This window comes from Chiloscyllium punctatum, chromosome 35 (genome assembly GCF_047496795.1).
Source record: "Chiloscyllium punctatum isolate Juve2018m chromosome 35, sChiPun1.3, whole genome shotgun sequence".
Lineage (NCBI taxonomy): Eukaryota > Metazoa > Chordata > Chondrichthyes > Orectolobiformes > Hemiscylliidae > Chiloscyllium > Chiloscyllium punctatum.
The window spans coordinates 18697098-18716397 of record NC_092773.1 but is presented as its reverse complement, the minus strand read 5'-3'; the positions used below and the strand labels follow the sequence as shown (position 1 = coordinate 18716397).

The 19300-nt window shown below is 39.7% G+C and overlaps 1 protein-coding gene across 7 annotated transcripts in view; it reads left to right on the top strand.

Moving 5' to 3' along the window:
* Positions 1–19300, top strand: part of tet3 (tet methylcytosine dioxygenase 3) — a 380734-nt gene that overhangs the window by 166684 nt on the left and 194750 nt on the right. The window contains exon 1 of one of the 7 annotated variants that reach the window (XM_072554179.1): positions 12962–13408. The exons of the other annotated variants lie outside the window; for them this stretch is intronic. The gene's annotated coding sequence lies outside the window, so the exon portion shown is untranslated. Of the gene's footprint in view, positions 1–12961; positions 13409–19300 lie in introns of those variants that run through there. 7 annotated transcript variants of the gene reach the window in all.

Sequence of the window (19300 nt, the reverse complement as noted above, 5' to 3'; positions counted from 1 at the left end):
TCAAACTGCGTTCATAAGATTAGAAGAAGTTGTTTGCTGGAAAATAATTGTGGGTCAGACTAAATTGACTAGGATGAGTTTCTCCTCACTTGGCTGTGGCTGACTGAACTGAAAATAAGCTTGTTTGATTTTGATTTGGAGAATTGTAAAATAAATACCAGTGTATAATGTTACTCTTATAAGCTGGGACAAAAAGATTGTTCTATTATGAATGTGCACCACATTTTCAATCCATGATTCCTGTCAGCAATGCAGGAAGCTATTCGAGGATTTGCACTAATTTTTTTTTCAAATCTACTGCATTTAAATGAGAACATTGCTGTGACAAGCTCTATTTTCAAAATTCTGAATAGAAGTTACACCCAGTGTTAAGTTAAATCACTCTAAATGTATACTGAAGCAAATTTTGTAAAGGAGCTTGTCAAGTGAGTTACAGAAACTAACTGCAATAGCAATTTGCTACTCAACATATGGAATCAACAAGTCTTCATACAGAGAGCATTTTTCATCACCACAGTCCTGAATCAAACATTTTATCAGCCGTGCCTCAAGCCCATCCTCCAGATTCAGTGAGAAGACTGTTGAACAAATAGTGTTGTTCTTGATGCCAAATCCACAGCATTTAGACAAAGCCTCCACAAAATCAACTTGAATGGACTGAACACTGTCCTGATAGCTGATAAGCATCTCCCTGCCAATTTTTCTTTAACCTCAAACGGCCACCTTTCTAGGGAAGGACAAAGAAAACACTTCAGAGATTTCTTGAATCACTCCTTGAAGCAGCAGCACAGACATTGATGATTGGAAGATGCTTGCTACCAGTTATTCCAAATGGTGTCAACGTTTCCATCAAAATAAATCATGCTTTGAGTCTAAACAGTGAACAAAATGACAGCAGAAAAGGGGAGATGAGAAGCAAATTCTGCACTCTGGATTCCATTAATCCATGGAGGTCCTGCCCCATTTACCCAAAGATCTGTGGGTAAGAATCACCCTGTTGTATCACATTAAGACTCAATGCAGGAACTCATGACTCTGAGTAAATGCCATCCTCGAATCAAGAGACAACCAGTGATGAACAATAATGATGACTTGGGGCTGTATTGCAAAATTTCCCAACTACATGATTTGCTGCTTGTAATCAAGAACGATAAAATACATCTGGGAGGTTAGATGACACAACAAAGAGCCCACACTAAACACAACATCTTTGCACAAACATCTGGTGATATCTGCTGCTTCAGCAGTCCTTCACAAGTTTACCTCTACCCTCAAATATTGTACTCCCATTTCATTCCAGCCACGAAATGGAACGACATTATTTGCCATAGAATCAGACAATTTTCTGCCAGTGGCTTTTTTCCCATGAATCATAGCAACAGCAGCAGGATGGTTCATTTGATTAATTTAATTGGTGTCCAGGAATTTTGCATGCTATGAATTAGGGAAACAAAATTTCCAATGTCCATTGCTGTTGTGCCATGTTTGGATACTTTTATTATAAATTGGTGATTTGTATCAGTTAGGGTTTCTGAACCTGACTGAAAATATTTGATGATGGAGGGAGTACGGTGCACAAAAGAGAAGAACATCGGCATAGTTGTAATTCATTTTAAAAATAGGCTGCAGCATGAGATGAAAACAACTCTTACAGTCACAAGATAAATTAATGTAATGCTTAGTTCAAGAAACATTATAAAGTGTTAACATTAGTGGATACTTTAAAATTATATTCTCCTGCTACGTCAGTTGGAGATTGGATTTCTCTGTCATTGCAAAATATCTTGCAACAGAAAATATAATAGCTTAATGTAACAGTGAAGTTACGTTGCAAGTCTTGACATTCTGTATCTGTGGGTATTTGAAACAATAGCTATTACTTAATACAAGTCTTCCTTTTTGTGTTGAGTGAATTTGATAACAGAAGCATTCTTCCAGTGAATTATCAAAAATAGCAGCATGTACCACCCTGCAGATCGAAGATATAATGGAAAATTCATATGCTTTGTAACAAGACTATCCTATTTTGTTTAACTGGTTGTATCCATAATTAAGTCACAGGTTATATATTGAAATTGTGTTTAATTTTTGAATACATAATCAATATGAATCATCATTAATTATTTTATTCCAATTTAAATCAAATTATTCATTTTATTTACAAGCTTCAATATTTAATTATCTGCTTTGATTTTAAAGATGCTGGACCATCCCTTATGTGTCTGATAACAAATTATGCATGAAGTGTAGTGAGTCTCTTGTAAGTCATTGCCACTTAAGGTAAGTAAGGTTCTTCACACTGACTAACCACAAAGGAACCTTTCGGGTGTTAATTGGCTATCACATAGCCTTAAAAGACTACCTGCTCCTTTGTAAGACGTGTAGATGGAAGCGTTCATTCATGAATATGATCATGTAGTCCATGTAGGCCATAAGTGTGGAACATATGAGTGGAGGCAAAGACCTGAGTCAGGGTTTTCACATTAATATTGGTCTCCGCGATCCCCTCACTAAAATGCTGGGTCTTGGTTGCACTCATGAACGTAACGTTTGAAGGATGTCTGAGATCTGTTGCCATCCAAAATAATTGACAAAGTTGAGCAGTGCTGTGCTATAACTTCTATTCATCTTGGGATTTATGAAGAGGCTGCTTGACTCTGACATGTTAACCCATTCTAATATTTAAATTAGTAGATTAGATATGTAATTATTTGAAGAACAGCTGTATTTCAAGATGTTTGACTGTATTTACAATGAAGTGTCACCTTCAGAGTGTCTTATTTTCATGCTGTCACATTTTGTCTCGATTTCAGTGTCTGCACATGTGGTCGAATGAGCATGGTCTGTGCTGAAGTCTGTTGGCCAGAAGATTTGGGCTGTATGTGGTTGGAGGTCCAAACATACTAACAGTGTTCTGCCCACATGTAGGCTCACCCTTCTTGGTTGCAACTTCCACAGATTTGGGGTCATAGGCAGGGTGGAGGTGGACAGGTCAGGCACCCCTGGGTGACCTTGGGAGGAGACCTTCTGAGGGGGCCTCTGTATGTTTGTGTGATTTATGCTCTGTCTGGGTGCCTGTTAGCACCACTGTATCTGTTTGACAGAAAGGGAAACCTAGAGTGAGGGCAAGGTCCTTCATCCCAAACTTGCCTTGCATTGCATGCTGAGCACTGATGGCTAGAATAATGGTATGCAGGTCTGCGTGCATTTTCAACAGCCCCTGAGCATTTAGCTGGACCTGGATCTCGATGATCATATGGAGACAGACAGACGCACGCCATAACCAGCATAATACTGATAAAGTCAGTGGATGCCTCCAACCTTCATTCCAGTCTGCCTAATGTCTCTTGGGACTATCTGTGGATTTGAACAAAGTCATTAATGGCTGACACCGTTGGGTCATCTTCTGCCTGGGAATGAGTAGATGCCCAGGCTCTGGCAGTTCTTTGTGTGCCAGTGACCCAGAACATTTCACCTTTGAAGCAGCTGTGGAGATATGTAAATCATACGTACACTGGAATGTGCTCTTCCATTTAATCCAGGAAGTGAGCCTCTGAGTTGAAAGTCTCTGAGTTGGTGGAGAGTGCAGGAGAAAATCTTGCTGTTACAACACCTTAGGGATCACTGGTTTCTGCGTCAGAGGTTGAAGAAGAACTGGTCTCTTTGTGATTGAGTAAAAACAATGACTGCAGATGCAGGAAACCAGATTCTGGATTAGTGGTGCTGGAAAAGCACAGCAGTTCAGGCAGGATTTTACTGCTCCTCAGATGCTGCCTGAACTGCTGTGCTCTTCCAGCACCACTAATCCAGAATCTTTGTGATTGAGGCCTTGTGGGTGCCTTCAGTGACTGCATATGAAGAGAGAGGTTATTAGTTGTGCAATAGTGATAGAAGTTACTGCATGTTAAAAATACATTCACAGTGATGATAATGGGAGGGCAGCATAATAGAGCACAATGAGGTTTATCTGGTTGCCTTGACAGTGGAAACCTTGGCATCCCCACATGAATGGGGGGTCAAGGATGTGGTGCTGAAAAAGCACAGCAGGTCAGGCAGCATCCGAGGAGCAGGAGAATCGATGTTTCGGGCTTAAATCCCTTCATCAGAAATCACTTTCTCCTGACTTTCTCTATCCCCACATGAATGGTCATGACCTCTTCTGCCATTTCGAGGATCTTCTCCCAAAGGGAGTGAGAACACAAATGTCAACACCCTACTTGCTGTCTTTGTCCTTTCCACACTGTTGTTTGACATTTTCTCCTGCAATGTGACAAAAGGGTGTAATGAGTGAAATGAAAGAGGCTGAAAGAACTATTAGTGATGCAGGAGCAGGAAAGATGGTGAGATATCCCAACTGAATGAGTAGGAAGTAGAAAAAGTTTGGGGGAAGGGGATGGTCAGAATTTTGAAAAGATGAAGTAGCTGACAGTCTTGAGTGGAGGTGCTGCATGCGATAGTGAGACTAGTAAATCATGAGTTTTGTTGGGAAGTTTGTGCAATGGTGAAGGGAGAGTGATTGTGAGGTAGCAGAGAGAAAATGACATGTGATGTAGGGCATGAGATTTATGTTTATTTTAAGATAATTTATTTTTAGGTTTGAAATTTTGAATTTTGAACTGAAGGGGTTTAATGATTAATTACTGGCTATATCTGTCGCCATGGTGATTTATTTTAAACCATGAACAAAGTATCCAGTCTAGCATATTTGACTTTTTGATGGAAAAGTCTGGACTTGTGTTTTATACGTTTATGGGAGAAAAACTTTTCAGATTTAGTACGAGTTGAGGACTGTTCTGCATGGTTCTTAGCAGATGATGGATTTTTAAAACAGTTGTTGCTGAGAAGGTGTGATAGTTTTGATTTGTTAAAAAAACAGATTATCTTGGAGGAATGAGTTTAGTAATAGTTCTAGACCAGAAATATTTGGATTAAACCCTAAAAGGATCACTTAACTCTGAGAAAATGTATGCTCAATCATATTAAGATTCCAGGAAGAAGCTATCAGATTCTCCACAATGGGAGTTGAAACCACAGTTAAAGTAAGCCTGGAGTGGTGATCGAAAAGGAAATTCTCTCTCATGTGATGACTGTAAAGGAGTGCTTTGCGATCTGTAAAGTAGTATTTTTGGGAGTTATGGAATTATATTTTTATTATGTTTCAAAACCCTTAAATTTGAACAGTATGTAAATAGTTTGGTTTCAACATAGATGAACATTTCTTTTCATCCTGGAAACAACATTGGCAGTGTCTGCCAACCACACCTGCCTTTGACAGTTCAGAAGGAAGAGGATGGCCCTTCCCTCCAACATCCTGTCAACCAGGATTTCCAGATCTCTGTTGGCAAACAGGGATGCCAAGCTTCCCTTTTTCAGCCATGTATTTAGTAATAATGTGAATGCCAGAAGGTCCCTACTACAGCAGGTATGTTTGCATCTGTGACTGCTCAATTGAAGAAGAAGGATGTCTCAAGAGCCCAAATGTATAAATAATTAGATGGGGAGTGAAGATTGTAAGAGAAAAGTTGCTATTGTCCACACAAATGACACAACCAAAAACATGGGAAAATTCAGTCCATAGAGTTCAGGATATTGCGAGGCACTGTTGAAGGAGGCTACAGAGGTAAAACCACTTTGAAATTTCCTAAGTGGAGAGAAAGATAGGAAATGGAGTAGGCTATTTAGCTCCCTGACTCTACTCCGACTTTCAAGGATTGTGTTGATCATTTATCTAAATCTATCTTTGACTCATAGATGTGAAGACTTTTGTTATCCAAAGGTATTTCCAATGTCAGATTTTAATTTTTTATCCACTTCTTCATGGAATGTGGGTGCTGCTTACTTATTGCCCATCTTTAATTGCCTGAGAAAGTGTTGAGTAGCAACTGCCTTGGACCACTACAATCTGAGAGATATAGTTACAGTTACAGTGTTTTAAGAGATCGAATTCCAGATGATTTGTCCAGAGGCGGTGAAAGAAGGGCAAATCAGAGGGTAGTACATGTATGGACTGAGCTGCCAGAGGAAGTGGTGAAGGCTAGTATGATTGCAACATTTAAAAGGCATCTGGATGGGTATATGAATAGGAAGGATTTGGAGGGATATGAGCCAGGTGCTGGCAGATGGGATTAGACTGGATTGGGATATCTGGACAGCATGGACGAGTTGGACCAAAGGGTCTGTTTCTGTGCTGTACATCTCTATGAATCTATATAACGTTATGAAGATGTGGGTGAAATGTACCTTTAAGAAAGTTAAAATATAGTAGAACTACCTGACAGCATCAAATGTTCTCAACACAATACAATGTAGCATGTGGCTCAGCAGTTAGTGTAGCTGGTTGCCTGGACACATAACAGATTTGAATTAGGCGAATCAGTTTAAATTATAGCCCAAAAATACCAAACTCCAATCCAATTTGAATTTAGTATATTGAAGCATAATCCCCAAGAAGAAGAGGAAGACAGGAATACAAAGAAGAACTGAAAGCTGCTTAGTTTTGAGATGAGTTTTGTTTTGTAAATCTTAATCGGGATTTTTATTGGGCCAGTATTATAGAGGGGAAAGTAAAAGATAGGTTAGAGGAAGGAGTTGTAAATAGTTGTGAGTTAATTATTCTCTGTCAGACTCTCAGAAATAAAGTTGTTAATTTTTACTCTAAATAGTTCTTGGCCTCTCGAATTTTCACAGATTACTGCACAAGATAAATCTTTTCTGTGTGGCTGGTTTGAATTAAGCAGGAGGGTTTACCCCATGTCATAACTGTTTAACTCTCTCTCATTTCTTTCTATTTTTCTGTCTTTCTATTGTGTTCCTGATTAAGATTTACAAAACAAAACTTCTTATCTCAAAACCAGGCAGCTTTCGGTTCTTCTCTGTATTCCAGTCTTCTTTTCTTCTTGGGAATTCTGCTTCACAGTTTACTGATCGATAAAGGTACCTTTAAGAGAACTATTTTTCGGGCAATCTTCACATGTTGGTGAATTGGTGGTTCTCCTCCCAACTGTTCAATTTTCCCGGGTCTTATACCCCCAAAGCATTCGATTGTGTCATTGGCTTTTAAGATTGTCAATATACTAAATTCAAACTGGATTGGGTTTTTTTTTTGAGTGGGGTATTATTTAAACTGATTTGCCTAATTCGAATTTGTTGATGTCTCCGGGCAACCAGCTACCCTAACTGCTGGGCGACATGCTACATTGTATCTTGTTAAGAATACTTGGTACTGTCAGGTAGTTCTACTATCTTTTAACTTTCTTAAAGGTACAGTACACCCACATCTTCATTACAATAACTTCGCAAGGAATTTGCAGATCGTGGTGTTCCCATTCAACTGCTGTTTTCATTTTTCTCGGTGCTTGCCAGCATTAATTGCAATTTGCGTAAGTATACTCCAAATTTCTACCACCATTATGTGTGTGGGTGCACTTCCTAATATCACTCGTCAAAGACCTGGTTCTAATTTTGAACGATGTCCCTTCACAAAAAGTTAAAATTGCTTCACTCCATTCCTCTATGTGTTCTCTTTAATATCCTGAAAACATCCATTATATCTTGTAACTGTCTAAATTCCTAAATAAGTACCTTTTTAAATGAGACTCAGGATCTTGCAGAATACTAAGACTTCCTATCAACCTGTGGAAGCAGTGTATCAACAGTTACTATCAATGATTTCAAGGCTGTAATGAAATATTGTTCCAAGCAAGTATGCTCACTGAAAAAGAGTTATTTTTGGTTTCTTGTTGTTACATTTTTAAGATTTATGAATGTAGTTCAGTATGTTTAAATTTAATCACATTTAAATTTTTAAATTTGTTCTTCAAAAACATTATGCTCAGTCACTGTGCTATATAGCCATACAAAAGTTATTTCAGTTAATTACAACAGGAATCCTTTTTGAAGAATGACAAACAGTGAAAAGGTACAGAGCAGATTTGTTAGAACTTTGGCAGAGATCAGATTACTGTTACAGAAATTGATCTGAGGGGTTATAAAGTTTTAATAGTGTTAACAAGGAAGAAGTGGCACTCCACTGATTAGAGTTTGTCAACTTGAGAAAATCCATTTATCCCTATTCTGTGCTCCTTTTTAGCCAACCATCTTTGTTTTCTACCTCTGATGTGATACCTTATCAAATGCCTTTCAAAATCAAAGCACACAACGTCTACAGGTGTACATCTGCGCCACATTTTATTCATCTCTAAACTCTAATAACTGAGTTAAATATGACTTCCCTTTCAAAAAAGTCATGTTGACTCTACCTATGTTATGATTTTCTAAGTATCGTGCTATAACCTCCTTAATAATGGATTCCAGCAATTTCCTATGATATCTGTTAAGTTAATTAGCCTATTGTATCCTGCTTTCTGTCTCCCCCTTTCCTTGAATGAAGGTGTGGCATGTGTTATTTTCCAATCCACTGGGACCATTCCAGAAATTACAAATGTTTTGAAGATTAAGACCAATATGTTCATGATCCAAACTGCTACTTCTCTTAAAAGACATGATATGCAGACCGTTTGGCCCACAGGACTTCTCAGCCTTTAAGCCTAATAGGTTTCCCATTACTTTTTCACTTGGTGATTACTTCAAGTTCCTCCCTTCTGTTCACATCTTGATATCTTGGATGGTTTGGGGGTGGGGGAGCAACCTCAGTTTTGACTGGGAGTCCCTGTAGGCCATTGAGCATAGCTACAAAAGGAGATTGAGATTTGTCATACATTAAGATACCAGAAACAATATTTTGAATGTCCTCGAGTACAGAGGACAGAATATGGGAAACTAGCCAAGAGTACTTGTTATGAAATGCAAAATGAAACAGATTGGACTGGATTCTTCTTTGTGATCAGACCCAAACATTGATAGAGTTGTTGCTGAACAGGTTGTGAATTCAGACAGGGAACTCACACCAACACTGTCTTATGCTACCCTCCAGCTTTTCCACTTTGGTGCGAAGCAAGGCTTTTGATTTGGCATTTCTTCCCGTCTTCAGAATGTTTTTGTCCATTGACATTATTCAGATCTTTTCATGTGCCGTCATGGCGAATCTGCTGTAAATTCAACAGAATTTTCTTCTATGGCAGCAGGTTTCTTATTGCTGGAGGTCACACTTTTAGAAGTCTGTCCTGCAGACCAACCAGAAGACTGAAATAGGAGTACTGGAAAACTGCATTCCTCTCAGTTGAACAGTTGAGCACAGAAAAAAGCATATTTGACCAGACGGGAATCTTCAAACCAGCTAACTTTTCTAGAACTACCTCTTTACTCATATTATTTTAGTTCCTCAGTTTCACAAGTTCCTTGTTCACTGAGATTTCTGGGAAATTTTCTTTACCTTATTCCATGAAGGCAGAAACAAAGTAACTGTTTAGTTTCTCCATTTTCCTGTCCTCCAATATGAATTCTCCTGCCCATACTGTACTGGGCCCATATTTGTCTCAGCTAATCTTTTCCTTTTCACATACCTAAAGGAGCTCTTACAGTCTGCCTTTATGTTCCTCATTAGTTTGTATTCATATTCTCTTTTCACTTTATTAATTGGTTCCTTAGTCTTCCTTTGCTGATCTTTAAGTTGCCCCCAGTCCTTAGGTTTACAACTTTTTCTAGCATCCTTATAAACCACATCCTCAGATCTAAATAAAAACCGAAAGAACTGTGGATGCACTTCTGAGGAAGAGTCACTCGACCTAAAATGTAATTCTCATTTCTCTCCATAGATGCTGCCAGACCTGTTGAGCTTTTTCAGCAATTTCTGTTTTTGTTCTTCAGATCTAATGCGATCTTGAACCTCCTGCATTACCAATGTTGACTTTTCTTGCCTTGTGTGATTTATAGCTGTGTATATCTGTTGTGGGCTGTGTCACATTTCTTTAAATACTGGCCATTGCCTGTCCACTGTCAAATTTCTTTAGCTATTTTTCTCATCCACCAGAGTCAATTTAGAATCCCTACAGTGTGGAATCAGGCCATTCGGGCCATCAAGTCCACACTGACACTCTGAGGAGCATCACCTCCAGACCCACCTCCCATCTTATCCTTATAAGATTGCATTCTCATGACTAATCCACCTCATCTGCATAAACCTGGACACTATTGGAAATTTAGCATAACTAATCTAACTAACTTGCACATCTTTGGACTCTGCGAGGAAACCAGATAACCTGGAAGAAACCCATGCAGAGATGGAGGGAATGCGCAATCCCCACATAGTCAGTTGCCCGACGGTTGCATTGAACCTGATCCATGGCACCATGAGGCAGTAGTGCTAACCACTAGGCCACCGGGCCACCCACCTTCATAATTTCCTTTCTTAGGATTAGATTGCTTACAGTGTGGAAACAGGCCCTTCGGCCCAACAAGTCCACACCGACCCACCGAAGCTCAACCCATCCAGACCTATTCCCCTACATTTACCCCTTCACCTAACACTATGGGCAATTTAGCATGGCCAACTCACCTAACCTGCACATTTTTGGATTGTGGGAGGAAACCGGAGCACCCGGAGGAAACCCACGCAGACACGGATAGAATGTGCAAACTCCACGCAGTCAGTCGCCTGAGGCGGGAATTGAACCCGGGTCTCTGGCGCTGTGAGGCAACAGTGCTAACCACTGTGCCACTGTGCCGCCCACTGCCAATGTGCCGCCTACACAGTCAGCATTTTCAGAATGAACCACATCACATTTCAGCTTACTGCACAATTCTATCACATTCTGCTCAGTATTTCCCAAAAGTTCCTTTCCAGCAAGGTTGTTAATTATGTCTTAGGAGAAAGTGAGGACTGCAGATGCTGGAGATCAGAGCTGAAAATGTGTTGCTGGAAAAGCGCAGCAGGTCAGCATCCAAGGTGCAGGAGAATCGACGTTTCGGGCATGAGCCCTTCTTCAGGAGGGCTCATTATGTTAATTATGTCTTACCTATTACACAACATGAAATCCAAAATAACTTAATCCCTTGATGCCTCCTCAACATACAGCTAGCTCCAAGCAACCCATCTTTACATGCTCCAGGAAATCATCCTCCACAGCATTAATGCTGATTTGCTGTTTACATGTAAATTGAACTTTTCCATTGTTACTCAGGTTATTTGGATCTCGGGTTTCCTTATCTAAATTATGATGGACATTACAATGATGGTTACAAACACTCCCAATGTTTGTTGCCTTTTGCTGTTTCTTAGTTCTGCCAAACTAGTTGTACATTAAGATCCTTCAATCTAAAATTTTCTTTTATGTATGAAGTGATTTTGTTCAGAATTAAGAACGCTCCCATCACTCATTCTCCTTTCTTCCTGTCTGTCGTAAATGCCAGACATTCTTGGATACTTGGTTCCCAATCTCGGTCACCTTGCAATCATACCTCCACAACAGCAACGAAATCATACTGATTAACATGAAATTGTGCAGTCAAATCATCAAGCTTTTTGTGAATGTTACATACACTCGGATTGGATGCCTTTAACTCTGCTTTTTTTAACGTTCTGAAATGGAATCCTATTTGATGCTTGCCTATGTTTAATCTGTCTTCTGTTTTTGCTTCCTACTTTTCTAATTCCTTTTACTAGTTTTTCTTACCTCAATCTGAGCTCCCACTCAAGTTCCCAATGCCATTTTGAGCTAATTTAATCCCCACCCAATAGCATTAGCAAACCTCACTGCAAACATGTTAGCCCTTGACCTACTAATAAACAGTTCCCACCTGAACAGAGGCAGGTCCAATTGGTCATAAATCTGATGCTCTCTCTCTGTAGCACGTCCAGCCCCATGTTCAATTCTGTTATTTCATGAGAATGTGCGACTGGAAGTAATTCTGAAACTACTGCTTTTGAGATTCTACTTTTCAATCTCCTGCTTTTTTTTCATAGAATCCCGACAGTGTGGAAACAGGTCCTTCGTTTCTTGCACAAGTTATTGTCTACGTGAACCATGACCTCTGGCTGTTCAGGCTCACCCAGAAAAATATTCTGCAAACATTCCTTCCTCTCTTGACCCACATCAGGAAGGCAGCAGGCCATCCTGGAGTCAGAGCTATGGGCACAGAAATGCCTGTCTGTTCCCCGAACTAATTAATCTTCATCTTCTACAATGAATTCTGTGTTAGAAACAATCATAGCAAATTAAGACATAGAGTTATAGAGATGTACAGTATGGAAACAGACCCTTCAGTCCAACTTATCCATGCTGACCAGATATCCCAACCCAATGTAGTCCCACCTACCAGCACCCAGCCCATATCCCTTCAAATCCTTCCTTTTCATACAGCCATTCAGATGCCTTTTAAATGTTGCATTTGTACTAGCCTCCACCTCTTCCTCTGGCAGCTCATTCCACATTTGCACCACGGTCTGTGTGAAAAAGTTGACATTTTGAACAAACTCACGTGTAAACAATGTTGTGATGGAGGTATTAAAACAATGCCTGTATCGATGAACACCAGTGATCAGAATGTACCAGAGATGGGTTGGATGGCAAGTATTCACTGGCAAAAAAAATGCACTGAAAAGTGCGAATTTGGCAGATGCGTTCTTGAAGTTAACGCAGTCAAATGTCAATTGTCAGTCAAATGAAAACCTCGAACTAAGTGAACATCATAAAATAGATGGAACCTCATTATGACAGCCAACATTTTTGTCATATTATGTAGAAACCCTTGAAGCGAGAAACGGACAAAAATTGTGGCGTTAAAGCATGCCAAGGCATGTGATTGGCAGCAAGACTGGATGTGTGAGGTATGTTGGGTGGATTCCTTTGGTATCAGCTGTTCGGCATTCAGAGATTACATCAGAGAGACCACTGAGAAGTTTTTTTAAAAAAAAGGGATTGTCGTTCAGCTCTTCACGTCAGTGGCTACGGCACAATATCAGTTAAGCGCAGCGCTCATAGCAACGCTCCGACTGGAGTTCCCACAGGGAGGAACCAGCTATTTTTTCAAAAGGGCAGAGCCTCTATTTCGCATTCACAGGCCCTTTAAACACGCCTTCTTTGCTGAGGCTTTTAAAGATTTATAATCTAATCAAACATGAACACTCAGGATGTGAACTGCAGACTGAAGGAAAAAATAATACTGGCGTTTCCTAAGATTATAAGACCACGTAGTACTGGTTAAGCACGACAAGGATTTAATAGAATAGGTTTTGTTTTTACTCCTTTTTTTATTCTTTTCACAGGCAGGCCTAATCGTACTGAGAAGCACTTTTTGTTTGGACTATGTACGTGCGCTGTGTGATAGGGATAATGGCCCCTACAGCTGTTAGGATGGGGGTGGGGGAGGTGTATGTAGGCTGAATAACTAACCATATCACTGCTTCCTGCTTTATGCTCTCAGTTGTGGTATCACATTTACACAGGACTCTACATGGTTCAGCTTCCTTTAAGTCCTTCATTTTGTAATTCTTTTTTTGGACTTGTAAGATGTAAGTACGTTTTGCTTGCCTTTTTATTCCGGTGGTATGTTTGTTTTGATTTTTCGATGTCGGAAATAGAAAATAAGCCCTAAAACCTGTTTTCCTGGTACTTTCACTGAAACCACAGAAGATTTAAATGCTTGCTATGTTGAAAGCTGTATTTTTTCTGCCTGTCATGTCTTGAATTTACTGGGAATCATTATAAACAGTACTTTAATATTTCAGCAGATCGCTTGAAATTCAATTCAACGATTTAATATTGTTTCAAGTTTTGTGAGTGTTGCCTTAATTTATTTAACATGTTGCTGTAATACATTATTAGAGAGGCTTTACAAATAAATGTCTTTGGAATGTTGAACTTTTCCCAATCTATTTGGTTGTTATCTCAGCAAGGTTGTTTTAAAAATATCTGTTTGTCTTGTTGACTGCACCCTACTGGGGTATCGTTGGTGTCCTTAAACTCTCCTAAACTGTGTCAGAACATGTGAAATATTAATTCTTTATCCAACATAAAAACAATTTTATATGTTGTACTGAAATGTGACAGCTGTTAACCATATTTAATTCAGATTATTATGAGGTTGTTAATCATAGCAAAGCTGGTTTGTTAGAAGGATGTAAGGGTATTATTAACTTTCCATACTATTGAAATAAGGGGAGTTTTAATTGAGATCTAATTTATTGCTGTGTAGTAATAGCTGCCAAGGTGTTTGCTCCTTTGTTAATAAACTAAGTGTTAAATGAAGAGGGGAGTCAAATGCTTATGCAATGTTTTCATTAGCCATTTGATGAAACAAAGGAGCTGGAGTAAGAGATGGTCATCTGTCAAACACATTCAAGTGCTGTAGATTCATGAACTAAGAATCTTACCCTGATTAGTCTGGGATACAGCTGAACAAGAATTGTTTATGTCCAAGTATATTGACGTTTTCATGAGATACTCCTGCGTGAAGCTGCTGTAAATGCAATCAGAAATCTGACCTGTTTCCATTGTCAAAGGCACAGGAGTGGCTTTCTGTGTCTGCTAATCGTTCAATGCCGCGGAAGACAGTGAGAATCTACCTAGGCTTCTGCTTAGTCAGACGGAAAAAGTAGTGGCGGTGCAGGCAAAAATGGGACAGGCCATCAGGGACCTCTGCTGTGTCCGCAGCACCAGCTGCAATGAATCCTTTGTCTGGGAAGTAGCAGCAGGGTCATTCATCTGTTCCCAGGGCTGTTGACAGTGACACAATATGGAGATCAGGTTGGAGAATGCCACCACTGATGCTTTTTTATGAGAGTAATCCATTCAAAAATGATGGGATTTGGGGGGACGAGGGTGGGAAGGTGGAAGTGGAAACTAATGACAGATTTAAGCCACAATTCCCTGATATTGGTCATATTAGTCAGTGCTTGAAGTTTTGGATTTCTTTTTCAATTGAGATAGACGTCAGCGTTTCTCTTTTTTTTAAAAAAGACAAGTGGAATAACATAGTTAATGCCAGTTAGTCGTTAAAGTGAAAGAAACATGTAAACAAAAATAAATTGTGAACAGATGGCACTGTGTAGAGGTGGGGTAGAGGGGTTATACAACTGTTTTTAAAAAAAAATGTAAGATAAAAATAAAAGATTTTTTAATTTTCAGTGCAGTCTTGATACCTAGTATACTTTGCATGAACTACCTTCTTGGAAGAGGCCTAAAATTGGCTTTCAACCCTTACTAACTTAAGGGGCCTAATATCAATTTCAGAAAACCATCAGGATACTTGTGTTCAGTCAACATGAGGTGTAGCAACCTTGAGGTAAGAAAGACAGCAACCTAATATTGGGCTAGAAATGTATAAAAAATCCAACAAAATTTTAGAGAGAACTTCCACCCCTTTTATTTTGAACTGTTAACTTGTTTTTTCATGCTGCTGTTGATCGACAGTCTGATGTGCGAAACTGAGAAAAGGCCATGGCCTGTTGATTGTGTTATGTTCGTGTTGTTTTGCCTTGCTGAACTGGGGATACCCTAAAGTTAAGTTCCAGCATGTTGCGTTGTGCCACGACTATGCTAAATAATGTAAATTGACAACCAGTACAGCTAGTCAAAACTGGGCATCTATGAAATGATGTCGACCATCATCAGCAGAGTTGCATTCAACTGTCCTCCCATAGCCTGGCATTTTCTCCACTCTATTTATCATCAAGTCAAGGGATCAATTGTTCTTCAATGAAGATTGCCAGAAGGCATGTCAGGAACAGCCCCATATCAACCTTATGAAGCTCCACAATATTGACATGCCAAACAGTGGAAACGGAATGTGACTGACAAATCTAAACTATCTCACAACAAATAGATCTGATTGAAGATTTACAGTGGCTTGAATCGTGGTGTACAAGTGTTAAAAAACTAACAGGAGAATACTCTGTAATTCTTCCTATCCTCAGAGGAGACCGGTGCATTGAAGCATTTAGAACTGTCATCAGTCAGAAGGACTGAATAAGTTAATCCATTTGACATTGTGGTGCGATCTCGGATACTGATCTTCAGCCAACTTGATTCACTTGGTGTGATATTATGAAACAGCTGAAGGCACTGGATCCTGCGAAGTCCATAAATTTGTTTGGGAAATAGTAAAGATTTGTTTTGCAGAACTAGCTTTGTCGCTGGTCAATCCATTGCAGAACAGCTATGATACTGGTATCAACCTGATGTTAGGGAAGTTAGTCAAATTCTGTCCTGCGATATCTTCTAATCAACCTGTTCGGAGGTGTTCTTCCACACTTCTGAAGTAAATGGAGCTTGAATCTGCGCATCCTTGTCCAGAGATGGGGACACTACCATTGTAGCACAGAGCCCTAAATCTGTCCTGTCCACCCAATAGCTGTCCCTTAAGCCAACACTCTATTATGAGCAAAGTGGTGGAAGGTATCACTGACAATGTTATCAAGTAACACTTGCACAGAGAAAACTGAGCAAAGAGCAGGTTGAAGTTTCACTTGGGCCAATTGACTCAGACAGTAGTACAACATGGGTATAATCATAGACAAAGAGCTGAACTCGATGAAAGGAGGGTGATAGCAGCATTTGACTAAATGTGGCTAATGTCAAAGACTATGAGAAGAATGCACAGCACATATCATTTGTTTTTGGAGGCCAGGTAGTCTTAATAGGACAAAGTGAGGACTGCAGCTGTTGTAGATCAGTCAAAAAGTGTAGTGCTGGAAACGCACAGCCGGTCAGGCAGCATCCGTGCAGCAAGAGAGCTGATGTTTTGAGTATAAGCTTTTCAAGGCATTCCTGACGAAGAGCTTATGCTCAAAACATCGATTCTCCTCGGATGCTGCCTGACCAGCTGTGCTTTTCCAGCAACAGAGGCAATACTGCAGGAGTTCCTAAAAGTACGGCAATTCAGATCTTTTAATTACACTAGAACATTTAGATGGCATAGTGGCTTAGTAGTTAGCACAGCTGCCTCACCGTGCTAGGGACCAGAGTTTGATTCCAGCCTTGGGTGACTGTCTGTCTGTGTGGAGTTTGCACATTCTCCTCATTGTTTGTGTACGTTTCCACTGGGTGCTCCGGTCCCCCCCCCCCCAATCGTCCAGAGATATGCAGGTTAGGTGAATTAGCCATGCTAAATTGCCCAGAGTGTTCAGGAGTGTGTAGGTTAGATGCATTAGTCAGGAGTTAATGTAGAGTAACAGGGTAGGGAAATCGGTCTGGGTGGATTACTCTTTTGGAGGGTCGGTGTGAACTTATTGGGCCAATTGGCCTGTTTCCACACTAGGGATTCTATGATCCACCTGCTCAAGAGGTTATTCATAATCAACCTCCATAAAGATGCTGTGACACCCCTCCAGACCACTTTGGACTTGAACCTGTTTAGAGGTAAGGACATCATCACTGCATCAAAAGAATCCCTGTTTCTCAGCATAGTATCTGAGGTGCACCACCTTCAGATGGTCGAACAATGACCGTCCTTTCTTCATTAATGTCAATATTGGGATGTTTATTGACAGTTGGATAACATTAAGTACTATGGCAACTCTTCATGCACAGAAGTAATTTACAGCAAGACTGAGACAATCTTCAGGCTTCAGCTGATGAGTGGGAACAAACATCTGTGCCCTACAAATACAAGGCAATGACATCACCAACCAGAGAATCTAATCATCTCCCCATTACATTGAGTGGCATTGCCATCACTGAATCTCCCACAGTCAATTAGCTGGAGAGATACCGTTGACCAGAAACTGAATTGCATGTACTGTGGCAACAAGAGCAAGTCCCAACATGGGGCTGATTTAAGTCCAAGCCTGCAAGTACTTTGTGACAAGGAGTCATGTAATCATAGCAACTTAATGATGCATGTCAAATGTAAATGTTTCCAGTTTACTTCAAATGGGTGCAATTATTAAACTTAAAATGTTGATCGTAGAATTATACACTGCAGAAGAGGCCCAAGTCTGTACCAGCAAACATATAAAATTTTCCATTTGTTTATCTTCCATCATGGTTACGATTGTGTGCCAGTACATTTGTTTGAATTCATAAGTGTTATCTCAGTCATTCAGCATGTTAATGTGTAATGTGTTAGGGGACACAATGCAGGTTGCTATCAATAGTTAGACCGGAATATGATTGATTTTATTTTCTATCTGTTCATTTATAGTTCAAAGAATTGAAACTTAAATTTCCATAATTTAAGCCAATTATATTTTGCTTGATGTGACAAAGCTGCTCCTTTCACAAGGTTATGCAGTCCTTGTGGTTTTATTTTTGAGAGGTCGTAAATGACACAGACTCAAAGTTCGGGGTGTTGCTTTTTAGGAATAATTTGATAATAGCTAACAGATACTGTCTCAGGCAGAAGGCTTTCAAGTTTAAAAAAAACACTTGTACAATTCTCCCAGCTCAGCTTTTGTCTTTTTTGTTTTCTTTTTAGTGGGGCGAGGGCAGAGGGGGAAGCTGCTGGACCCACAAAAACTGGTCCAGGGTAGTACATTCTCTCTGACCTCTCTCCTGTAAGAACTTGTTTGATTTTACATTTTGTGCCAAGGGTTGTTTATGGGGATTGTTGCAAGTATTTGGAACAGCATCGTTAAGTTGACATCTGTTAGGTTTTCGGATAGGTTAAGGTATTCGGTTTTGTGTGGTTTGTGTTTCATTCAGTAATGTTGTAAGTTTTTTTTTGGTTTTGTTTAAATGGTTTGACCAGTGGCATTTCTCCTGGAATATTCACTTTCCACCTGCTTAAAAATAACAGCCAAATTAGGGTCTGGGCTTCCTTTTTGAAATGTTTTGAGGGGGCTGTCCTGGTTCATAACATTAAATGATTGCTTGTGCCCTAAACGGTCATATGATTTATGTTTGTTTTGAACTTCAGTACATCTGATTTTGTTGGGAAAGTACTTGACATCAGGAAAAGTCAACTTCTATTTATTCAAACTCTTCCACACCTTGGCCCACTCTATTTGTACAATTTTCACCAGCTGCCCTACACTGCACGATCCCTGACCTTAAATTCCAGCCTTTTGAGCAGCTTTTGATATTGATTGCCTCCAGCCTGCTGGCTGTTTTCAGTGACCAAGGTTGTGTGCTTTCCCTTACATCTCTCTACCTTTTATGTCTTTCTTTCATCATTGCTTAAAACCAAACTGTTAACTCCTTCTGTGCCTTGGTGTTGTATTTTGGTTTTATCATGCTCCTGTGAATTGTAGCACCTGGACATCATTGTTTCTCTATACATGGACTTTGACTAATTAGAACAGATTTCCCCAATGGGATCAGCCACAATCTTTTTAAACTAATCTAAGTCACATTTCTGAAATTCATTTTGCAACATTTGTTCAACCAATTACAAACTGAATATTCAATTTGTTTTTAACTTTCAACAATGTCGTCAGATTCAACTTTCCTTGCTGATCCATTCA